The following is a 16,403-nucleotide window of genomic DNA, read 5'->3' as shown; positions in this document are numbered from 1 at the left end:
GTATAGCATGATTTTGGTCATCCTACACTGTGTAATATTAACGCTATTGAAAATATTTCAATATAAAATTCCCCAAAAATGTGCAAACTTTTTTTTTTCCTGAAATAACTGTTGTAGTATGATTATCAGGTGACCATTGTTGTGTAGCATGATTTTAGTGAGTATACAGTGTATAATATTAACGCTATTGATGATTTTTCACAATAAAATTCTCCAAAAATAAACAAAAACAAGTTTTTCTGAAATGACTGTTGTAGTATGATTATCAGGTGACCCTTGTTGTATAGCATGATTTTGGTCATCCTACATTGTATAATATTAACGCTATTGAAAATATTTCAATATAAAATTCCCCAAAAATATGCAAACTTTTTTTTTTTCCTGAAATGACTGTTGTAGTATTATTATCAGGTGACTCTTGTTGTGTAGCATGATTTTGGTGAGTATACAGTGTATAATATTAACACTATTGACGATTTTTCACAATAAAATTCCCCAAAAATATGCAAAACATTTTTTTCCTGAAATGACTGTTGTAGTATGATTATCAGGTGACCCTTGTTGTGTAGCATGATTTTGGTCATCCTACACTGTATAATATTAACGCTATTGACGATTTTTCACAATAAAATTCCCCAAAAATATGCAAACTTTTTTTTTTCCTGAAATAACTGTTGTAGTATGATTATCAGGTGACCATTGTTGTGTAGCATGATTTTGGTGAGTATACAGTGTATAATATTAACGCTATTGACGATTTTTCACAATAAAATTCTCCAAAAATAAACAAAAACACTTTTTTCTGAAATAATTGTTGTAGTATGATTATCAGGTGACCCTTGTTGTATAGCATGATTTTGGTCATCCTACACTATATAATATTAACGCTATTGAAAATATTTCAATATAAAATTCCCCAAAAATATGCAAACTTTTTTTTTTCCTGAAATGACTGTTGTAGTATGATTATCAGGTGACCCTTGTTGTATAGCATGATTTTGGTGAGTATACAGTTTATAGTATTGACGATATTGAAGATTTTTGAATATATAAAATCTCCAAAATTATATCAAAACTAATTTCCCCAAAATAAATGTTGAAGTATGATTATCAGGTGACCCTTGTTGTGTAGCATGATTTTGGTCATCCTACACTGTATAATATTAACACTATTGACGATATTTCAAAATAAAATTCTCCAAAAATAAACAAAAACACGTTTTTCTGAAATAACTGTTGTAGTATGGTTATCAGGTGACCCTTGTTGTATAGCATGATTTTGGTCATCCTACACTGTATAATATTAACGCTATTGAAAATATTTTAATATAAATTTCCCCAAAAATATGCAAACTTTTTTTTCCTGAAATGACTGTTGTAGTATGATTATCAGGTGACCCTTGTTGTGTAGCATGATTTTGGTCATCCTACACTGTATAATATTAACGCTATTGACTATTTTTCACAATAAAATTTCCCAAAAATATGCAAAAAGATTTTTTATGAAATAACTGTTGTAGTGTGATTATCAGGTGACCGTTGGTGTGTGGAGCGAATTTGGTGAGACTACAGTGAATAAAAGTGGAGATATTGAATATTTTTCGTTTTGGTACTGCACTTTGTAGACGGTCCCTAAGCGCTCGCCTCTCCGCCCGCAGTGCATTGAGAGCAATATATTTCCTGCAGCCTGGATGACGACTAGTTTTGGCGAAAATGAGTTTGTAGTCAATAGTCTACCTTACTACGATAGGAAAGAGACATTTTTTTATGTTTTAACAATGTTTCGTTTGTGAGCTATTGATCGCTGAAGTTCGAATCTGCCAATCTCTTTCTAACTTTACCCAAGTTACTGGATGACGAGCCACTATCTCTCGTGAGTAAAGTTACTGATGGCTTTTTTAAGCCTTGGTTTACACTCTTGAGCAGAGCACTGATGCCAATTCAGTTTGTGTGGTTAATTGACTATTTATTTTCTACTCAGCTTTTTTGTGTGTTTTGCTTTTTTTATACAGTTTACAATATTGTTTGCACTGATGGCTTTTTAAGCCTTGGTTTACACTCTTGTTGTTCAAGAGCAGAGCACTGATGCCAATTCAGTTTGTGTGGTTAATTGACTATTTATTATTTTGTGTTTATTTAACCCTGTTAAGAATAAACAGGTCAGCTTCTCATTACCAACCATTGTGGATTATTCAAACTAACCTAATTAGGTTGGTTAGTTGTTCTTAAGAGCAAAACCCTTTTTCAACATGAGTATAACAATAAAATAAGTAAATATCTTTAATCTTTAATACATGCTTGGATTGGCCGGTATCGGTATCGGCCGATGCTAAAAGCTACAATATCGGTATCGGATCGGAAGTGCAAAAAGCTGGATCGGGACATCCCTACCCTCATTCTCATTTCCAGTCTCCAATCCACCCTCGGCATCACTAGCACCACCTTCTCCTGGCTCAGATCCTATCTCTCCGACAGACACCAATTAATTGCCATCAACAACTGTCAATCAGCCACTGCTCCTCTCATCCACGGTGTCCCCCAGGGCTCTGTGCTTGGTCCACTCCTCTTCATTCTGTACATGCTTCGACTTGGTCAGATCCTCCGTCACCATGGTCTCCAGTTCCACTGCTACGCCGATGACACACAGCTTCACCTCCCCTCCAAAACCATCACTGTCTCAACCCTCTCCAACTGTTTGACTGCCATTAAGACCTGGATGCAAAATAACTTTCTCAAACTCAACTCCAACAAATCAGAAGTCCTCATCATTGGTCCTGACTCCCTTACCCACACCACTCAGAACTTCTCCCTCAACATTGACGGCTCCACCATCACCCCCTCCACCAAAATCCGTAACCATGGAGTTATCCTGGACCCCACTCTCTCCTTCCTCCCCCATGTCAACCTTATTACCAAAACCGACTTTTTCCACCTCCGAAACATCGCCCGCCTCCGCTCCAACCTGTCAACTACCGCTGCTGAGACACTCATCCATGCTTTCATTACATCCAGGCTCGATTATTGCAACAGTCTTTTCTACGGCACCACCACCAAAGTCTTCAATAAACTCCAATACGTCCAGAACTCTGCTGTACGCCTCCTCACCGGTACCCGCTCCAGAGAACACATCACATCTGTCCTCCGTGAACTTCATTGGCTTCCAATTAAACACCGAATCAACTTCAAAATCCTTCTTACCACCTACAAGGCCCTCAACAACTTAGCCCCCCCCCCCCCCCCCCTACCTTCCTGACCTCTTTCATCACCAAGCCCCCTCCCGATCCCTCAGGTCCGTCTCTGCCAACTTGCTGCAAGACCCCCCGGATAAAGGGCCGGACTTGGGGTGATCGGGCCTTCTCAGTTGCTGCCCCCACCCTATGGAATTCACTCCCCTCTCACATCAAAATCTCCCCAAAACTCTCCTCTTTCAAATCTGCACTCAAAACACACCTTTTTACACTAGCCTTCCCCACCTAGCTTCCACCGTATTATTCATGTTTTAACCTCTGTTTTAGTTTTTTAACCCTTGTACAAATAATAAAGATTTGTTTGCATAGTTTTAATAGGGAAATGTAAAGCGACTTTGAGTACCACATAAAGCGCTATATAAATGTGATTTATTATTATTACTGGACACAGGAAGTCAGCCTCATATGACAAACATTATCCGATTTATATGAAATTTACAGGATGTGTTATCCACATCACATACTACAACATGACATATAATTGGTGGGTGCTCTGTAGCGCCACATAGTGGACACAGGCAGGGATATTTCAACACATCATGCGACGTCAAATAAAAGCCTGTGTATGAAGACGTCTACCTGCGCGCCCTCCGACTGCGCCACAGCCCGACATGCATGGGGGGGCGAGGGCCCGTTAATCGCTGCTTGCAGTTTTAATTATTATTATTGTGTAAAATAAACCAATTAAAATCTTATAATCTGTTCCCAAGCCTTTTTATCTGAGCTCTTGTCCAGATCATCCGTGATAAATGAACATTAACATCTATTTTAGTCTAGCTTTTTATTTCTATACTTTGTATTATTTTCATTATAATTGGGTTTTCTTTTTGTATGTTTCCAATTCCTACTGTTAAATGGTTTTTTTTATGTAATGCACATTGAGTTGCCCCTGGGTATGAAATGTGCTTCATAAATAAAGCTGCCTTGCCTACATAACAGCTGCAAATCACCTGTACTCGGTTAGCAAAGAGGGACTTCAGAAAATGATCCGGACCCGAGGATCACAGTGTTGGGCTTGAAAGAGGAGCTCCAGGTCGCTATTATAAAAGATTAAACTGCTTCCTGCAGCACAGTCCACTGTCAGTCTCTCTGTAGTTTATAGATGCAAAAACCTCCAAACTAATAAACCACTGAGTCGAGCTGCATTTTTTCACTGCAGTTACTACACAGAGATAAAAATAACATTTCATTAGTGTCAAATGTACACATCCATGCTATTTTTACTGTATCAAATGCTTTGAAACAATGAACCATTTTAAATATAATTGTGTATATGTATATGTCATTTCAATATGTTTTATGTTGATTTAAAGCTTTATAAAAGCTGTTTCCTCCTACTTAGGTATTGTGTATTAGATTCACTATTTCATGCCACCTCAGCACCTGCTCTCATTAATTACAACTGGGTTAGAAATGAGTTTTCTTTCAACAATTTTATCAGGGGAGAGCGCGAACGCAGTCCCCCACTACCAGAAATTATGCAATCGAGATTCCCACATTTGGGGAATTCGCAGAGGTCAGCACAACCGGAGTGCAATGGTTGAGCCTCGCCCTGGGTGAACCACCTTCTTGATCATGGTATCTCCCTTGCCAGGTAAGTATGAGTTGTACAGGTCCGAGCCGGGGAAGTCTTTCAAAGACACAGCACGTCGACTGATGGTGGGCCATCCATACATCATCCAAACTACATGCTGTATGAGGCTGTGGGATCTCATAGACTATATATAAGAAGGTGGATCTGCACGGATTCAACACACAAGGAGACGTTTCATACTAAATATAACAAACATTATCTAAACTTTATGACAAATAATGACTGGCTTTCCCATGATGCACTACCACATCATACCGTCACCTAAAATCACCCACTGTTTCAGTTTTTACCGCCAACAAATGATAAACAAACCAACAACAGCTTCAGTTGAGCCAAAGTGAAATCATACTGCAGTCACAAGTTGTTTTAACCACATTTGAAATTCAGAAAAAACAAAAAAAGAAAGCAGAGTCTCCTCCGTCCTCACATTACAACTGTTTCCTGTTTCTTTGTTACTGGGGCAACAGACATTCCTGCTTCTCCCACCTACTGGTCTGGAGTGGCAACATTGCAGCACATTGAGACATGCAGCATGATTTTTCCATATATGTAACAGCAAGAATAAATGATTCTTCTGACATATCAGAGAACAGCAGACTGTGAAACCTTCAGAAATGCAGCAGTGAGGACCCCCGCTCACACTAACAAGCTGCCTGCCAGTCCAGGCAGAGGCAGCTAAAATAAAGTGAACTAAACATCAAAATGAACATCAGCAGTAACGTCAGTGTTATTAAGCACAAACTGCGAGTTCACATGCATTTGGTCTGTGTGGCTTTTTATCGATAGGTTATCATAAACAGTGACTTTACTTTTGAATGGAGCCAAAGAACAGTCTACCTCAGTGTAAAACTTAACTTCTTTTACCAGAATAGTAGACCTGTTGTTACATATTTAACTATTATTTGCACAGCTGTGTAATTTATTTAGTAGAAGAGTTACTGACATTTTAAAATCAGTCTGTTATTGATGAAAGAGGAGCGCTATCAGAGATGGGCCAATTCTTATTAAACATAAAACACACCGCTCCCTCCCAAAAACTATGGGGGAAACACTGGTGAGGATTTTCCACTTACAATCTAACTTCACCACTTTGCAGCTTCCTGCTCTATTAAAAAGGATTAGAAATACTGTAAATATACATATATTGCTGGAGTATAAAAACTCAATACACCATCAATATAGCTATGAAACCGTATATTGACAATGGAGTTATATATGCTACATTTCTTCATGTTAAACATAGAGAGGGGGGTGCACCGTTCCTGGAGGTACTGCAATACCAGGTCGATGCGTGGAGTGGACGGAGCAAGCCCCTATTCCATCTCCCTATTCCAAAAATCAATTTAATATATGGTCCCCGGGTAGGGGACGTATCAGATATTAAACTGATAAGAACAGATACTACACTTGATCTTAGCCAAAAGGCCGAGAAGCGATAACTCAGTAAGTGTCGGAGTTAGTGGACTGATCCTCTGCAGCAGCAGTCTCACTCACGGTTTAACAGAGTCCAATACGAGTCAAAGAAATATTTAACTTGTTTTAAAAACTTTGATTAAATATACTTTAAATAAACACAAATGCATCCTAAATGTATCAGGGGAAATAAACTGAAAGTCACATTAGAGTCTGATCTCTGGTGGAGAAGATAATGTTTTTAACGATATATTTACTAACAGAGTTGCAGCTCCATCTAGCGGAGAAAACAGAACTGCACCCACTGCATTACAGCATTAAAAACAACCATTTTAAAATATATGTAAATATTTCTTTTTCATTTAACATTAAAAAAACATGGATTTGCAAACTAAAAAGGACAAACTAAAAAGCAGAGGGTATCCCTGTGCCATCGCTTCAGCTGTGCCTGGGAAAGCTGGTGGTGCCATTTGGACAATATGAAAATGCACAAATTCACTGGCTTGCGGCAAACGATGTGGGCTACATGAAGTAGTAAGCATGTTATATTTAATACCATTGTAGACATGCTTCAAACAAATTACCTGTATATCGGTCTGCAAGTTTCTTTACTCATTATCACAACTGCAATGATATTGATGTCAGTACTAAGTTGTGTATATGCTTACAGTGTGATTGACAAGCACCGACCAGAGGTGACAAACGCACACAGTAAGGGAGAGATTGGGAACCAGTGAGTGAAAGACTACTTCACAGAATATGCAGAGAGCTTCCCAGAAATCTCCCGTCTCCTTGAGGCCAACATCAACAGGTGTATCTACGGCCAGAAAGGGTTTGAGGATCACACCTTTCAGGAGATGTGGGAACTCTATAGACAGCACCACGTGACAAAGAACAGGCCAGAGGAGTTTAGCGATGAGCAGTGGGAGATAATTAAGAAGGAAAACAGTTCTGTGAGGAGATGGCTGAACATAACAGTGGCACACATCACCAGTGTGCAGAAGAAGAAATTCAGGAAATATAACGACGAGAAGGATTTAGTACGTACTGGTGTGATTATTTGGTTGAAGCAAGATTGAAAATTATTCATATTGGTGACACTTTACCTAAATGTATTTGTTTGATTTTGATAATTAAAAACTGGTACGTCATAACATGTAGATAATTAATTTACCTTTTTTTTCCCAGCAACTGCAGGCGAGCACCTCCAAGTGTGATCCTTCATCATGGCCAGGTGATGAAGCTGAATTGTTGGCTGCAAGTCAGGCTGTGGAAGATGAGATAGAAAGTTAATACACATTTAATAGTTTAGAAAAATAAAATTAAAAAAATCACAATATAAGCACGTTTTCACACCAACGGCATTTAATGCGTTTTAATTGAAGCATAGTACTGCTACGTTGTAACAATATATTGCCTGCTGCAGACCAAACAATACAACTATAGGTCTGAAAGCGCCCTAAATACTAATACTACTTTGTATGGTCATTTGTTTTAGACTTGCTCAAGTCCCAAGAATCCCCATTTAAGGGCAAGACCAGAAGTCAGTCTCTGGCTTCCCAATCCCAGGGTTACCAGCCCACAGGAAAGACCAAGCAGACCCCTGTCCAGCATGTGTCCACCAACCCGCCCACAGAGTCCCACAAACAGGGTTCATGATCTCCCCTTGGAATCGCCTCTCACTGACTCACCTATAAGTGATATTCACATTATAAGCAAAGAATGTAAATGAAAATTGGTTTTACATGTTTTGTCATTTCTCTTATATTTTAACATTACTTTGTAAACAACAATAACCAAATGCTGTGTATGTATTATCTGTGTTGCAGGTGGAGCTAGAGGGTTTGGTGCATCCCATCTGCCGACATTTCATGGCTCAAATGGCGCTTTTCCACTACACCGTTCCAGCACGACTCGCCTCGACTTGCCTCGGTTCTTTTTGCGTTTCCACTAGGGAAAGTACCTGGTACCTGATACTTTTCTTAGTACCTGCTCTGGTGAGGTTCCAAGCGAGCCAAGCCGGTACTAAGACGTGACGTCGACATACTGCTGGCCGCTGATTGGTAGTTGTCGCTGGAAGCGTCATGAGCCGTCCCACACAAGAATCAAACCCGGCATTTTTAAATACCAGCAGCAGCGTTACAATAGTTACAGCTATACGGCTCAATTTTCTTGCTTTGTGTGAGACAGAAAGCCTCATACAGCAGCAAGTACACCACTGCCTCAATGTCCTCCATTGTTTATGTGTTTTTTGTCGCGTATAAAACGAAGTCACGGCACTTTCGCGGAGCCGTGCTATGACGACCCCGCCCACGTTGAGTAGGTACATTTTTTTAATGGAACAGGTCTGTTCTGGAACCATGCCGAGTCGAGGCGAGTCGTGCTGAAACTGTGTAGTGGCAAAGCGCCAAAAGAGGACACAGAAAGAGGGCTATTCACCCCCGTTCAAATGTAAAAAGGACATCACAGAGTCAGATTTATTCCATCCATACTAATGTAGTACCAATACTTCCTCATCAGATGCCGCCATTTTTACTGCATCAAATGCTTTGAAACAATAAACTTTTTTAAATATAATTGTGTATATATGTAGGTCTTTATAATATGTTTTGTGTTGATTTAAAGCTTCTTAAAAGCTGGCTCCTCCTACACACATATTCTGTATGACATTGACTACTCCATGTCATCTGAACACCAGCTCTCATCAGTACTGATGTGTTTTAACTTGATTTTCTTTCAACAGTTTTATCAGGGGAGAGCGCGAACGCAGTCCCCCACTACCAGAAATTATGCAATCGAGATTCCCACATTTGGGGAATTCGCAGAGGTCAGCACAACCGGAGTGCAATGGTTGAGCCTCGCCCTGGGTGAACCACCTTCATGATCATGGTATCTCCCTTGCCAGGTAAGTATGAGTTGTACAGATCCGAGCCGGGGAACTCTTTCACAGACAAGGCACACTGACTAATGGTATACCATCCATATATCATCCAAACTACACGCTGAATGAGGTTGTGGATCTGCAGGGACTCAACACACAAGGAGACGTTTTATACTAAATATAAAAAACATTATTTAAACTTTATATGACACATAATGACTGGCTTTCCCACGATGCACTGCTGCACTACCACATAATACCCTAACCTAAAATCACCCACTGTTTCAGTTTTACCTCCAACAAATGAGAAACAAACCAACAACAGATTCAGATGAGCCAAAGTGAAATCATACTGCAGTCACAATTTGTTTTAACCACATTTGAAATTCAGAAAAAAACAAAAAAAGAAAGCACACGTCCACGCCCCCCCCCCTCCTCACATTACAACCACTTCCTGTTTCCTTGTTAATGGGGCAACAGACATTCCTGCTACTGCCACCTACTGGTCTGGAGTGGCAACAACACTGTTTAAGAAATGGCACATTGACTCTGAGACATGCAGCATGATTTTTCTATGTAACAGCAGGAATAAATGATTCTTCTGATAAATCAGAGAACAGCAGACTGTGAAACACACACACACACACACACTAACCCCTCCCCCACTCACAAGCTGCAACAGGAGGGAGACACAGCTCCAGTCCAGGCAGACCAAGGCAGCTAAAATAAAGTGAACTAAACATCAAAATGAACATCAGCAGTAACGTCAGCGTTATTAAACACAAACTGCGAGTTCACATGCATTTGGTCTGTGTGGCTTTTTAATCGATAGGTTATCACAAACAGTGGCTTTACTTTTGAATGGAGCCCAAGAACAGTCTACCTCAGTGTAAAACTTAACTTCTTTTACCAGAAGAAGTAGACCTGTTGTTACATATTTAACTATTATTTGCACAGCTGTGTAATTTATTCAGTAGAAGAGTTAATGACATTTTACTCCATTTTAAAATCAGTCTGTTATTGATGAAAGAGGAGCGCTATCAGAGATGGGCCAATTCTTATTAAACATAAAACACACCGCTACCTCCCAAAACCTATGGGGGAAAACACTGGTGAGGATTTTCCACTTACAATCTAACTTCACCACTATGTAGCTTGCTGCTCTATTAAAGAGGATTAGACTATATATATATATATATATATATATATATATATATATATATATATATATATATATATATATATATATATATATATATATATTGCTGCAGTATGAAACCCCAATACGTCACAAATATTGCTATGAAACAACATTAACAATGAATATATGCTACATTTCTTATATTCAACATAGAGAGGGGGGTGCACCGTTCCTGGAGGTACTGCAATACCAGGTCGATGCGTGGAGTGGACGGAGCAAGCCCCTATTCCATCTCCCTATTCCAAAAATCAATTTAATATATGGTCCCCGGGTAGGGGACGTATCAGATATTAAACTGATAAGAACAGATACTACACTTGATCTTAGCCAAAAGGCCGAGAAGCGATAACTGAAAATGTGTCGGAGTTACAGTAGTGATCCTCTGCAGCGCCAGTCTCACTTACGGTTTGCGGCTCTTCTGGGTCACGTGACACAACAGAGCCCAACACGAGGCAAAGACAGAATTAACTTCTTTTAAAAACTTTGATCAACTATACTTTAAATAAACACAAACTAATCTTAAATGTAACAGGGGAAATAAGCTGAAAGTCACATTAGAGTCTGATCTCTGGTGGAGAAAATAATGTTTTTAACAATGTATTAACTAACAGAGTTGCAGCTCCAGCGGAGAAAACAGAGAACTGCACCCCACTGCATTACAGCATTAAAAACAATTTCTAAATATATCTAAATATTTATTTGTCATTTAACATTTAAAAACACTGATTTTCAAACTAAAAAGTACAAACTGCCAGTTTAAGTGTTAACCGTAGTTATAATCAGCTAACTGAAGACCTGACATTCCCCATACCAGTAATGCTTAGATAGGCTAAATATACTCTAAATACCTCTGCCATTCGTAAATGAAATAAACATATGTATTATCGACAACTCGTGTATCAAGTCCGGTCCTATTCAAACAAGCTTGCACATGAAAAGATTTTAAATTTACCAGACAGAATTGTAATATAAAAACAACGTATATCTACTTAGACCTGAACATATGTAATCCGTCTCTATCGCCACTTACATGACACAATATCTGCAGAGACTCTGTCCTCTGCCTGTAATTTATTTTTTCCCATGAATATTTTGCTCTTTTGGAGAGTTTATGGGGTGTAGCGCCCCCTCAGCCATTAAGGATGTGGAGCCAAGTTGCACATAGCAGTGTTTTTATTAGCTTCAATGCTTCTCCGTCTCCCTCCTCTGCTGTCTATCTGTCTATTTGTGCTTTACATATTAACCACTGCATAAAACTACAACTTTTAATACCGTTTTTAGAACACCAACCGATAATTCCTGCAGAGTATGACCTACTAAACACTATATTACTAGTTGTGTACATTTAATATTTATTAGAGCCATGCATGTCACAACTTTGCAGCTTCCTACTCTATAAATAAGGATTACAAACGCTATAAATGCGCATCAATTTCTAAAGTATACTATCTCATGAAGGATTGACATAACTACCTAACCATATGCTAAATGTATTCATATTAAACACAGAGAGGGGGGTGCACCGTTCCTGGAGGTACTGCAATACCAGGTCGATGCGTGGAGTGGACGGAGCAAGCCCCTATTCCATCTCCCTATTCCAAAAATCAATTTAATATATGGTCCCCGGGTAGGGGACGTATCAGATATTAAACTGATAAGAACAGATACTACACTTGATCTTAGCCAAAAGGCCGAGAAGCGATAACTGGCAACGGGTCGGAGTTACAGTAGTGAACCTCTGCAGCGTCAGTCTCACTTACGGTTTGAGGCTCTTCATGGTCACGTGACACAGCAGAGCCAACACGAGGCAAAGACAGAATTACCTTCTTTTAAAAACGTTGAATTAAATATACTTTAAATAAACACAAACCCATCTTAAATGTAACAGGGGAAATAAACTGGAAGTCACATTAGAGTCGGATCTCTGGTGGAGAAAATAGTGTTTTTAACGATGTATTAACCATACAGTTTATGGTATTAACTAACAGAGATGCAGCACCATCTAGCGGATAAAATAGCGAACTGCACCCACTGCATTACAGCGTTAAAAACAACCATTTCTAAATACAGGTGCATCTCAATAAATTAGAATACCGTGGAAAAGTTCATTTATTTCTGTAATTCAATTTAAAAAGTGAAACGCATGTACTTTATGGCTTCATTACACACAAAGAAAACACGGATTTTCAAACTAAAAAGGACAAACTGCCAGTTTAAGTGTTAACCGTAGATATAATCAGCTATCTAAAGACCTGACATTCCCCATACCAGTAATGCATAGATAGGCTAAATATACTCTAAATACCTCTGCCATTCGTAAATGAAATAAACATATGTATGATCGACAACTTGTGTATCAAGTCAGGTCCTATTCAAACAAGCTTGCACATGAAAAGATTTTAAATTTACCAGACAGAATTGTAATATAAAAACAACGTATATCTACTTAGACCTGAACAGAGGTAATCCGTCTCTATCGTCATCCATGACACAATATCTGCAGAAACTCTGTCCTTTGCCTGTAATTAATTTTTTCCATGACTATTTTGCTGTTTTGGGGAGTTTATGAGGTGTAGCGCCCCCTCAGCCATTAAGGACGTGGAGCCAAGTTGCACATAGCCGTGTTTTTATATATATATATATTATAAATATCTGTCCTCTTACTTATATATTTTTTCTTATTATTGTTGATGTATTGGGGAGTTTATTGGGTGCAGTGGGTGTCTAGTGCCCCCTCAACCAAAAAGGACGTGGGGCCTACAACAGGAGCGTAATTAATTAATTAGGCTCATTAAGTAGTCTGCATGAAACTTCACTTAACAAAACTTTTCTAGTTTCAAGTTTTACTTTCTGCATGTCGAACGAAACCATTTCAAAACGTTTAAAAGCAGAAAAAAATACCTGAATTATCCTCCAAACAGGCCGCAGCACAACGACACCGAGTTTAGCTTAATTACATCATCAACTTTATTGGTTACGAATAAATGTTTAAAACTGCACCAAATAAGTTTGTTTTTCGTGACATAGAGGCGTTTTTCACGGTAAAGACAGGATAAATTTAAACAAGAGTAAATTAACTTACCGAAAGGCTGCTGTTTGTCCTAAAAACATTTTCAAAAGCGTCGTCCCAAGATAAGTTCCAGAAATTTCTACCTGCGTATCTCCTCGGTGGTCGGAGGTCTGTCCAATTATGCAAATTGAGTCACAGCGCGACCAATCAGTGAGCCCGGTGAGACTGCACGATGCTATCACATGCACACAGCTTGCTAGATAGCTTGATAGCAGGCGGGGAGTTCCGGTCCTCTGAAATGATGCCAACGCGGAATTAACTTAAAACTGCATTCTATTAAAAGGCCACCAGGGGGCGACCGTTTTGGTGTCAAAAGGACTTCCGTCTCTATACAAGTCAATGGAGAATTCACCAACTTCTCACTTGATTTATAACCTCAGTAAACGTTTTCAAAATGTGTTTATGGTCTCAATCGCTAGTTTAAAGCTTCTTCAATGCAGTATGATGTTCATTTGTGAAATGTTGGCCTCCCTGATTTTATATGTGACGATAAAGCAGGGTATGCATTAGGGCGTGACTACGTAGTGATTGACAGGTTGGTTGGTTCACAGGTTCAGGAGGGCGCCTCATGCTAAGTAGAATCCGTGTTGTTGTTTTTACCCAGCATGCACCGGAAATTTTCAAGATGGCGCTGCTCAGATCCGATATTATTCGCTTCCAAGCAGCAGTCCACAAACCAATGGGTGACGTCACGGATGTTACGTCCATTTTATATACATTCTATGCTAGATAGATAGACACTTTATTGATCATTCGAAGGAAATTGGTTGGTTTACAGAAGCTACATCCACACTTAACACATCTCCAACAATCCAATAAAAAAACTAAGAAGTACTTACTAAAAATTCCCCAAAATTGTACTAAAAAAACTTTTTTTTAAAGTGCACTGCAGTAGCTAAAGAATATCCAAAGGATATAACACTTTAAAAAGTTTAAATTTGTATTCAATTCCCAATTCCCAATGGTTTTAGACAGAGTTTAAATTTGCAAAACACTTGCTGAAATTAGATGATACACTATGCAGTACGTATATCAAAACTTTTACATATTCATCATAGAGTTTCACACTTTTTGACAACATTTTACAAATGTTACCAACATTGAATCTCTTTTTTAAACCTAGTTTTAGTATTTCATTTTACTTTTCTTCTGCATTTTTTAATCTAGTTGTGGTGTAGTGTGGTGTATTGCTCAGCAGCCAGTTAATTGCAATTCCCTTATCATTGCAGTAGGTAGAAGAAGTGATGGCTAACAAAACACTCATCTGTAGTGATTCAGTATCAGCACTGTCAAGCATCATCAAAACAAGAGCAGGCAATAATCATCAAGATTTAATCTTGCTGAATTGCTGTTTACTAACTCAAGGTTAGCCAGTCAGGGAAACAACGTAAAGTGCATGTGGGTAACAGCTCATTAGGGATTCTGGGAAGGCAGACAGGCTAGCAAAGGAGGCAGTCAGAGAATTAGTGGTTATCAATGTTAAAATGTCAAAATCAGAGGTGAAAAGCGTGGTGTGGAGGCAGGAAAAGGAAGACGCTTACATGGAATACAGAATAAAGTAGGAGTGGAAAGAAATGTTGGAAGCAAAATACGTTTTTGTTAGCAGGTTAGGTTTTGGTGATAGCACTCTGAACAGCACACTATTCTTTATTGGAAACAACACCCAACTGGCCATTGTGATCAATGTAGAGCAGTGGTCACCAACCCTGCTCTTGGATGAATCCTGCCCTGCATGTTTTAGGTACTCTAACAATAAACTTGTTATCAAGCTCTTGGCAAGCTTTTGTTCAATCAATCAATCAATATTTAGTTATATAGCACCAAAAGTAATCTCAAAGCACTTCTCATATAGAGCAGGTCTAGACCATTCTCTATGATTTAATTTACAGAGACCCAACATTCCCACATGAGCAGCACTTGGCGACAGCGGCAAGGAAAAACTCCCCTTTTACAAGAAGAAACTCAGGCAGAACCGGACTGTAAGTGGGCGGCCATCTGCTTTGACCGGTTGGGGTTGAGAGGAGAGCAAGAAAAAGGGAAAGGGAAAGAAGGAGAAGAGGGAGAAAGGATAAGTGAAGAGGAGAGGGAGAGAGGAGAGAAGGGTATACTGACAAAACAATAAAACAACATTGAAAATAATAATAGCCGTAGTGATGACCAAGACACCATCCAGGGCACCTGCGAGAGAAAACGAGAGAGCACAGAGAACTCTGGGGAAGAAGTTTAGGTTAGTGAATGCATTGACAGTAAATGAATGTTAATGGATAGAGAGAGGGAAGAGGAGAGCTCGGTGCAGTCTAAGCCTATAGCAGCACAAACTAGGAGCTGGTCCAATGCAAGACTGGCCGGCCCTAACTATGAGCTTTATCAAAAAGGAAATAGCTTCAGGGCTCAACAAAACACTAAGCAGTAGTACTAACACTAAGAGTAAGTACAGATCCAACAGGACTTTGTACACAACGAAGACAACCAGAGACATCTTCAAACATGTATTGCTGGAGTGCAATGGATAAAAGGAGGAACATCAAGAGTTGGTCAAATTGGTGAAGGGAAGATAAAAATGGACATGACATTAGGGAGTTGGGTGTTTAAGTGAAGTATTTAAAGGACACGGTTATAAGTTGTGGGGGGGAGTAACTAGTTACATGTTATTGTGTTACATAATTTAACTGCAAAATATAATGTAACTGTAATCTGTTACAGTTTCTGAGAAAAATGTGTAGTTAAATTACAGTTACTGATGAAAATGTTGATGATTACAAAGGAGGTTACATCTGAAGTCAGACCTTTAAGATTTTTTAATATTTAACATGTTACTGAATACATATATTGCTGTTTTTAATTCTTTGAAATCAATATAAGAATAGTATCACAGTACCAATTAAGCCCATGCCAGACTTTTATCTTTATTTTATATTCCAAAATCTACATGTGAATGAATACATGTTCAAATTAGAGATAAATGTTGCTTTATAAGAAATGATCTCCCTTATAAA

The 16,403-nt window shown here is 38.9% G+C and overlaps 5 non-coding genes across 5 annotated transcripts; all 5 read right to left on the bottom strand.

Moving 5' to 3' along the window:
- Positions 1-4,686: 4,686 nt before the first annotated feature.
- LOC133981189 (U1 spliceosomal RNA) lies at positions 4,687-4,850 on the bottom strand. The gene has a single exon (XR_009925255.1). It is a non-coding gene; the product is annotated as a U1 spliceosomal RNA (small nuclear RNA).
- Positions 4,851-6,088: 1,238 nt separating this feature from the next.
- On the bottom strand, positions 6,089-6,279 carry LOC133981219 (U2 spliceosomal RNA). The gene has a single exon (XR_009925283.1). It is a non-coding gene; the product is annotated as a U2 spliceosomal RNA (small nuclear RNA).
- Positions 6,280-9,004: 2,725 nt separating this feature from the next.
- On the bottom strand, positions 9,005-9,168 carry LOC133981196 (U1 spliceosomal RNA). Its single transcript, XR_009925261.1, has one exon. It is a non-coding gene; the product is annotated as a U1 spliceosomal RNA (small nuclear RNA).
- A 1,325-nt stretch (positions 9,169-10,493) lies between these two features.
- LOC133981218 (U2 spliceosomal RNA) lies at positions 10,494-10,684 on the bottom strand. Its single transcript, XR_009925282.1, has one exon. It is a non-coding gene; the product is annotated as a U2 spliceosomal RNA (small nuclear RNA).
- A 1,165-nt stretch (positions 10,685-11,849) lies between these two features.
- Positions 11,850-12,040, bottom strand: LOC133981217 (U2 spliceosomal RNA). Its single transcript, XR_009925281.1, has one exon. It is a non-coding gene; the product is annotated as a U2 spliceosomal RNA (small nuclear RNA).
- Positions 12,041-16,403: the final 4,363 nt, after the last annotated feature.

Source organism: Scomber scombrus, chromosome 5 (assembly GCF_963691925.1).
Source record: "Scomber scombrus chromosome 5, fScoSco1.1, whole genome shotgun sequence".
NCBI classification, from domain to species: Eukaryota; Metazoa; Chordata; class Actinopteri; order Scombriformes; family Scombridae; genus Scomber; species Scomber scombrus.
The sequence above is the reverse complement of the archived record's forward strand: the minus strand, read 5'-3'. Positions and strand labels throughout refer to the sequence as shown.